Source organism: Siphateles boraxobius, unplaced genomic scaffold (genome assembly GCF_051911475.1).
Source record: "Siphateles boraxobius isolate OS27281-9 unplaced genomic scaffold, OSU_SipBor_1 3, whole genome shotgun sequence".
NCBI lineage: Eukaryota > Metazoa > Chordata > Actinopteri > Cypriniformes > Leuciscidae > Siphateles > Siphateles boraxobius.
In genome coordinates this window covers 13,339,762-13,347,500 of record NW_027508919.1, presented here as the reverse complement: position 1 = coordinate 13,347,500, position 7,739 = coordinate 13,339,762, and positions in this window count along the sequence as shown.

Genomic DNA, 7,739 nt, shown 5'->3' with positions numbered 1-7,739 from the left:
TCTCCCCTGTGCAGAGTATGTCTTTTCTTGGTATGGAGTTGGATTCGGTCAAAATGACGGCGTGTCTCTCAAACGAGCCCGCAAAGTCAGTGCTAAACTGCCTGAGTAAGTGGCGGGAAAACTGGCTCAGTGTCTCTCTTGCAGCAACATTCCCTTTTAATGGGGGATACAGGTGCCTTCAAGACTCTCCAGGTGAGTTCCTCAGTTGGCGAACACTGGATCGAGTTTCCTCCAACCTTCTATGGGCAGTCAGACACGGCAGAGGCATCAGACGCCAGGCCCAGTACTTGAGATGTATGCCCAGTCAGTCAGCCCCTGTACTGGGCTAAATGCCCATATGTTGTGATTCCCCTCTGGTAATCCCATATGTGTATTCTTCCCCGGCACGATTTAAACCCATATATTTCCCTTGACAGTGTCTGCTCTGTCATAGCTCTGCATTTTTAGTAGTTCCATCCCTTTCCAGGTAGGACCTACTGTAGAGTTTTCTTCCATATGTAGTACTGCCCCAATGGTCTGTCCATATATGTATTTTCTACATGTTACCTCCTTATGGGCAGGATGTGGCCTCCATAGCGTCCCTTTTCATCTGGACCCGGCACACTTCCCCAGTGTTATTCAACCAGTCGTGGCTAAATACGGTAAAGCAGAAAGGAGCAGCAGCTATCGACCCCTATCAAAGTTATATCCTTTTACCCTACCAGGTAAAGAGGTCTGTTCAACTTACATTGGGGACTGGGAAGGGTCAGCGGTTGTGGTGCTTTCCATAGGGACCCCATACAGTCAGTCATTGACGTAACGTTGAACATGACTGACTGAAAGGAAACTTCTCAGTTACTATTGTAACCCTCGTTCCCTGAAGGAGGGAACGGAGACATTACATCCCACCTGTCACAACCCTGTACTACCTGCTGAATGCCAGGATCCCGTATCGGCTCCTCAGTAAAAACCTGAAGGAGTGAGTTGCCGGCCAGCTTATATACCCATATGTCAAGGGGAGTGGCTTGCCATGCGATGCTCACTTGCCAATCTTCATTGACCCATTTTCTTACTACCCGAAGGTGATTGGGCTCCCAAGTGAGACGTCGACGTAACAACTTAACATTTCCTATCTCTCCTTCAGGGAACGAGTTACAATAGTAACGGAGGTGTTCTTTTGAACCTTCTTTAATTCCAATAATTGATACATGATACAAAAAAGTAGCACAACTGTTTCAGAATAATTTCTGAAGCAACATGTAACACTAAAGACTGGATTAACTGGATTGAAATAGAAAACAGTTATTTTACATAATTCAGTTTTGTAAGATTACTGTTTTACTGTATTTCTTATCGAATAAATGCAATATTGGTGAGCTTTAAAAGAGACTTCTTTCAAAGACATTTTAAAAAATCTTACCATCCCCAAATACCATCCCCAATACTGATGAATGTGTACATCAGTATTCAGTATTTTTTATATGACTTAGTATCATAAGCAAAATATGAAACTATGTAAATACATTGATATCCTTCTAATAGCATGTTATTTTAGCCCAATACTATGAAAAATATGGAACGGGGGTCTCTGCTCTAGCTCTCTATCCATTGGCCCCAAACAAATGTTTGAAACAATGATTCTTTATAATGAGTGTTGTTTAATTGGTTTTGCTTCATAATGTAGATAACATAAAGTGAGAGTTTGTAGAGAACATGGTCATGATGAACAGGCTTGTTGAAATGACAATGTGACTCATGGATCAGATGACTACAGCCTAAACAGCTGCCCACACTGCCTCCTTTTTAGCTGTCGGTTGTCTCGTCTCTCCTGTTCCACTTGTCATGAATTGGTCTGGAGGACAGCTGAGCCTTGGGTATATAACAAGAAGCAAAGAAAATTAAGCATTCAAGTGACAGAGACCAGACCGCTCAAGCAACAATACCAAACCAAAGGCAGATGTCACGTTTAGAATACAGCTCTATTTCTGTCACCACTGGAAGCTGTTGTTGATGTTCTTTTTTTTTTTTTTTTTTTTTTTTGGCTCTCAATCAAATCTGAAAACATAATATGAAAGAAATCAGCAAAGATTTTTTATTTGCATTGGGTTTTTTCTCTTATCTCAATTTTTCCAGCTGGGGACTCTTCAGAGATATCTCATGAATGTCGAATAGATGGGTGCTACTTGGCAAAGTGGTGTGCTTGTAAACAGATGCAGCACTTATGAGGCCTGGGCCATGGAAGCACAAAACGAGAAGTAACATGTCATTATGCAAAAGATGTCTCCTCAGGCTTTGAGCCTGCCCTCTCCTCCGGCTGCCAGCCGTTTAGTGTCTGCTCTCTTGTGTCTCTAGCTTTCACTCTCTCATTCCTTCTATCTCTTTCTCTTAGCTCAGTGTCTTCGGTTCAGGGATGTTTGCTTCAGCTGCCTCCTCTTAATGTTGTTAGCTGCGCACTATTTCGAGAAGCGGATGCCTTTCATCTCTCCCACTCTAAAATACCCTTTTGACTGAGAGACAAACATAAAATGTGTCAATAGCATACTAATTAAATATATATTTTTATACATTCACAACTCAAAAGACATTATGCCTAAATAAAAATTATCTGTGCAGTGTTAACCTACGCAGATAGGAAAATGATAGTCAATAGACCACCTGATGTGGAAATATTTACTGCCCTCTAGTTGCTGCAGATGGTATCATAGACCAAAGAGCCTGATTAACTACCTGTTAAAAATGCCCCTTGCGGTTTTTCTTTTTATGTGATACTTTTTGTATTGTTACATTATAGGTAGAATACATAACCAGAACATAAACCTAACAGGTATAAAATTTCCCTTTAAGAAAAATTTGACTTTTCTTGTTACGGATATGCAGATACAGGAGAGGAAGATGGATGGTGAACAGTGATTTATTGACCTGTAGAGACTCAGAGAGATCGCTGAAGACAAAAGGGAACAGTCCACATACAACAAACAAGGTCGGACAATGAACTGTGGTGAGGAATGTGCCTTTGTAGTGGCAGTGATGAGGGTGATGATGACATGCAGGTGTGTGTGATTGGAGATGACTAGCAGGTGGTGACCAGGAGGGATGCTGGGACGTGTAGTGCAGAGGATGGTGGAAGTGGAAATGTGACATTTCTGGTCCTCAAATGTATGCAAATGTTCAGTGCATTTCAAAATCATTAATATGCCTTTTAAATATATTATATAGGCCTATTATAATGTCAGATATTATATATCAAATTACATTATATTCAATCTTTTGTTCTTTGTTGGGTCCTATATGAGGAGGATTCAAGACATTAAGTCACCCTCTAAATATAATTTATAATAAAAATGACAGACAAAAAAGCAATCATCCATACTTAGGGAGATGGTCAATAATAGAGGTGTCACTATATAATAGATGTTGGGTTTGTTGGCTTTAACCTAATATATATATATATATATATATATATATATATATATATATATAAATAAAATATGTTTCAAATATATATTTTTTATATAAGGTTTTACTACTACATATATATATATATATATATATATATATATATATATATATATATATATATATATATATATATATATATATATATATATAAGTTAAAACCTTATATAACTGATATGTAAATCTGGCAAAATCTAAATAGTTATTAAAAAGCATCATTTGTTTTGAGCATTGACTGTGAAAGTTTTTTACTTTCTCTAAAATGTAAAATATCCTTTTATTTACTTTTAAATTTGAATGTGCACAAATAAGGTTGAAAGAAAATACTTTGGAACACAGTAAAAAAAAAGTTTGTGCATATTAAAATGTCTGATATTGTAATAATTATCTCAAAGAGCCAAGGTGTTTAGGATTACATAATGAATTGCCAATGACTCCACTGTGAGGCTGTAGTAAGAACTAAACAGAGCTTGTGCAAACATTGCAATGCATTATTTATTGATGTGTACATTACACTGCTAGGGCTTTAGTCTTGTTGGAATAGTGTGCCTGAGCGAACAAATACTGAAACAAAAGCTGCATATATCTTCTCTCTTTTCTTTCTCCATTTTTTCACTGTCCCTCCACAGGGACCGAGCTTATGCCCCTTTGTTGGTGGGACAATACAAGCCACAAAGACTACAGAATTACAGTTTAAATGGAGCTCAAGTAAAAACAAATAAAGGCAAAGCTCTGGGACAGGGCCTGTGCATTGACGTGTAATTATTGGTCAGAAAGATAAATTCAGACCAAAAAAAAAAACATCCCAATGCTTTGCATATGATTTGTTGATAATTATGACTGCTAATCATTTTTGACTTCATATTCTCCTTTGGATCTAGCAACCAGAAAAAAGTGGTGTTTATGTCTAATATTGTTTTACTATTTTATTTACTCTTTCTTGGGTGGGAAGAAAGTCTTTGGTACATTCTTAAAGTATAAAACAAGGAGAACTTAACTACTCTACATATCTCACCTATCAAGTGGTCAAGTCCTACAGAGCATAGAATGCATCTTCACTTCCTCAATCATAGTTTAGTTCCCCTTACTCTCCGCCTGCTCCAAAACCAGGTTGCAGCAAGTTGTCAGTTTAGCTGAGAAAGTCACCTGCTGGCATCTACCAAGCACAAAAAAAAAAAAAAAGAAGAAGCAGGTAATAGATCACTGACTGGGACCAATTTGGCCACTACTTCCTCACCAAACTCATCAAGAAGACCTCAAACATGTTACTTCTCTGCAGTTGTTCAAAATCAAAAATTTGGGTTTTGGGGACTTAACCTTAAATAAGTTAAGTATAGTACACCTGTGTTTTTGTTTTTTTCCCCAGATAAAACAATTACGAGTCGTGAGCTTAGAATTATATGGTTCTATCTCCACTTTTGGTCGAAATTGAGTTTTTGACATAATCTTATCCATTAGGTGTTTATTAATGCCTGTGTGATGTTATTTTTGTAAAAAAAAAAAATATTTTGTTAGTAGTTATCAATAAAATAAAAAGGTTCCATCTCACAAAACAGCAGGGATTTAAACACTTTGATGCTCAATATCTCAGAACAACCCTAAACTGAGATAGAACTGTATAATTCTAAGCTCACGCGGTGTGATATTGTTCAATAAGATTAAGTAAATTACACATTATAGAGACAATATAGCCAATTACTTGTCTATTTTTGCCCCATCAAAACACAGTAGCAATGATTAGTTCCTGGATGACTCAGTTTTTTTGAACAAATCGTTAGAGGGAATGATGCCCCACTTTAAGCAAGTGGCTGAATTTGGAATTATTTTCCATCATTTGTATTATTTCTGCCATGTAAAGTATGTTGTATGGTAGTGTGCTTTTCTGAATTTAGCCACTCACCTCTTTTCTGAATCAATCAGTGGTTTTGCACGAATCGGTTGAAGGAATGATTCAGTAGTCATTTTTCGCCATCTACTGGCATGGCGATGTAACCTGCTGAAATTATAACTAAACAATCCCCACCAATAATAACAGTGAAATGTCCGAGACCAGAGGGCTGTTGCATGAAGCTAGTTGAACAACCCGGCCCACATCCGACATCAGATGCCACACCCATGTCCAAATACGTCACATTCTCATTAGCATGTTTTTTTCCCAAACCAGTTCAGGGGAAACTATGCCCTGCAGGCGATTCTTATGATTTTATTGGTCATGTCAATCACAGTACTAATTCCCTAAACTGATCCCTAAACCTACCCGTCACTGTAACCTTAACCAATTAAATTAGCTGCTACCAACAAGTGGTTTTGGGGGGAAAATCCCACTTCCTCATTAACTTTGAAACAGGAAGAAGCATCGAGACGACTTAACCCTCATACCTAATTCTTTTTCATTTACTTCTTATATTTCTCTTTTTATGACAGACCGGCACTTAAACCCCTATCAAAAACCCACCGTTACACCTAAAAAAACCTTTTATCGAAAGGTTGACAACTAAAAAATGTAAAATACACTGTCCTAGACCAATCAACTGTAATATTATCTTATTCTTAGATGGTCTGCTTTTTTCTTATCTTATTTCTTAAATGCGTTGTATATTTTTCTTATCTGTGTTATTTCTTAAAAAGTATGCAATAACGAAGGCACTGTTATTTTTGAGAAATAACCAGTAATCTCAAGTAATCTCAAATTGGTGTTATGCCCTTCCTGAAAGGTTGATGTCATTCATATTAAAGTACAAGCCCAAATACCCCCTACCCCCACCCCCCGCCAGTCACAGAGAGGAAAGCCAAGGGATTTAATCTCATCTTGTGCTTCATTTTGTTTGTCTCAGGGGATTCTGAATAATTTGTCTCAACCCGTCAGCCTTACTGTGTCACCAGGCCAAAATCCCACAGCTGCCACTCCTCATCTTCTCCTCTCGTTTTCATCAAATGGAACTCGTCTCCGCATTCAGACCCAGACATCACTGGCTTTCATTTATAATTGGTTTTAAGCAGTTGGTCAAATCGAGCGAGAGGTTACATTTCAACAGGCTGACTGGATGTAATGTGAGATGGTAAAAAACGGTCTTGTCTGAGCATGCAGATTGTTGCTACATTTACATGATGTTCATTGGCAGAGGCAGTAATGGCATAATTAATTATTTCTGACTTGAGCTGAGGATTGAAGTCTTCACAAGTGAGAGAAATGTGTTCCTATTTCTCAGGATGATTATTTGAGCAGTGTTTCAATCACGTTTCTCAATCTCTAAATAAATTTGCTGTGAGACTTGATTTGGTCCCAGACAGGATAGTCTCATTTACTTTTATTTCATTCTCTAAATCCTTTAAAAAAAAATTCGGGTAAAGAAGTTGAACCGTCTAACCCATGGAGGCAACCATTTTGACCGCAACAACCAGTTTATGAAGGTTATAATATGTAGTATGATCATTTATTGATTGATTTAAATTATTTATTTATTTTATTTAAAAAACAAATTGTAATGGAGAGCTGATACTCCCAGGTTATATTATCTTGCAACTATACCTACACTCCCAATTCACAGTAGTTATTTTAAATTATAATAATAATAATAATTATTATTATTATTATTATTATTATTATTATTATTATTATTATTATTATTATTTGCAGTCAGTTCCATTTTTTTTACTTTTGTTACATAAACCATAAAATTGATCTTTGACAATTATACATTTAAAAATGGTACATGAGGTACGTAGATTTTTGTATAGGTTTAAAGCCTACTGAATTTATAATATCAATTATAAAAAAGTAAAAATTTAATTTTCTCCCTGGTTAACTTATTTTCCTGTTCTCGTGCCAGTACAATAAAATATGGAAAAAGAAGAACAAAGAACTAAATTCCCAGTGTGCCTGAGGATGATAAATGAAAATCTGGCAAAATTCTGTTCATTCTTCGATAGCATTAATCTTTAAAGGTGTTGCTTATACTTATATGATATATATTATACCTACTTACATTGATAGCAATTGCTAATGTTATTATTAATGTTATGAGATGACCTCTCCTCAGGCTGTGTGCAGTTCTCTGTGTGTCTCCGCATTTCTAGCGGGCTGTTTTATCAGAGGCCCAGCTACAGTGAACAAAATTATAAACGCAACACTTTTGTTTTTGCCCCCATTTTTCATGAGCTGAACTCAAAGATCTACAAAAGGCCTATTTCTCTCAAATATTGTTCACAAATCTGTCTAAATCTGTGTTAGTGAGCACTTCTTCTTTGCCGAGATAATCCATCCACCTCACAGGTGTGGCATATCAAGATGCTGATTAGACAGC